General features: G+C 42.0%; 1 non-coding gene across 1 annotated transcript; it reads right to left on the reverse strand.

Annotated features, from left to right (window-relative positions):
* Positions 1–433: 433 nt before the first annotated feature.
* On the reverse strand, positions 434–540 carry LOC112504415. The gene has a single exon (XR_003068189.1). It is a non-coding gene; the product is annotated as a small nucleolar RNA R71 (small nucleolar RNA).
* Between the last annotated feature and the right edge of the window lie 359 nt (positions 541–899).

The following is an 899-nucleotide window of genomic DNA, read 5'->3' on the forward strand; positions in this document are numbered from 1 at the left end:
GTCGGAGAATAATGAACAACCAAGAGAGCAAACTCCGAATATCATTAATTTGGCAAATTCCAAAAATGGAAGGATCATGGACTATGCCATTCCGGATTTTGAGCAATTAAATTCTGGGATAGTTAGGCCGCATATGACCACTCTTCATTTTGAACTAAAACCGATTATGTTTCACATGTTGCAAACAAGCAGACAATTTGCCGGATTACCTTCGGAGGACCCACATTCACATTTGAAATCCTTTATGGAAATCACTGATGCTTTCCTGATCCCGGGAGTGTCTAATGATGCTCTGAGACTCACTTTATTCCCATTTTCTCTGAGGGATCGGGCAAAGGCATGGTTCAAGTCATTAACTCCGGGGTCTGTGCCTTCATGGAGTAATATGGCGGAAAAGTTTTTGCGAAAATATTTCCCACCAACCAGGAACGCTAAGTCCAGGAATGAAATTTGCCTTTTTAAACAAATGGACGATGAAGCTGTTCCTGACGCTTGGGAAAGGTATAAAGAGTTGTTAAGGAGATGCCGTCACCATGGCATCCTGTATTGTATTCAACTCGAGACGTTTTATAACGGGTTAAATCCCATGGCAAAACAAATGCTCGATGCGACTGCGGGCGGAGCCTTTACAGCTATGACCTACAATGAAGGATATGAGATCCTAGAAAAAATTTCTGCTAATAATGGACATTGGGCTGATCCACGTGCTCAAACGCAAAAGAAGACAACAGGAATACATGATGTAGATGCATATACTACATTAACAGCACAACTCACTTCCATGGCCACCATGCTTAAAAATTTTACTTCTGGCCAAGGAGTGCAGCCAGTTGTTACTACACCTATTCCAAAAGTTCTTTCAGTGCAATGTGTTTGTTGTGGTGGGGAACACTCGTATG

Source organism: Cynara cardunculus, unplaced genomic scaffold (genome assembly GCF_001531365.2).
Source record: "Cynara cardunculus var. scolymus isolate 2C unplaced genomic scaffold, CcrdV1 Un_Scaffold_5518, whole genome shotgun sequence".
Lineage (NCBI taxonomy): Eukaryota > Viridiplantae > Streptophyta > Magnoliopsida > Asterales > Asteraceae > Cynara > Cynara cardunculus.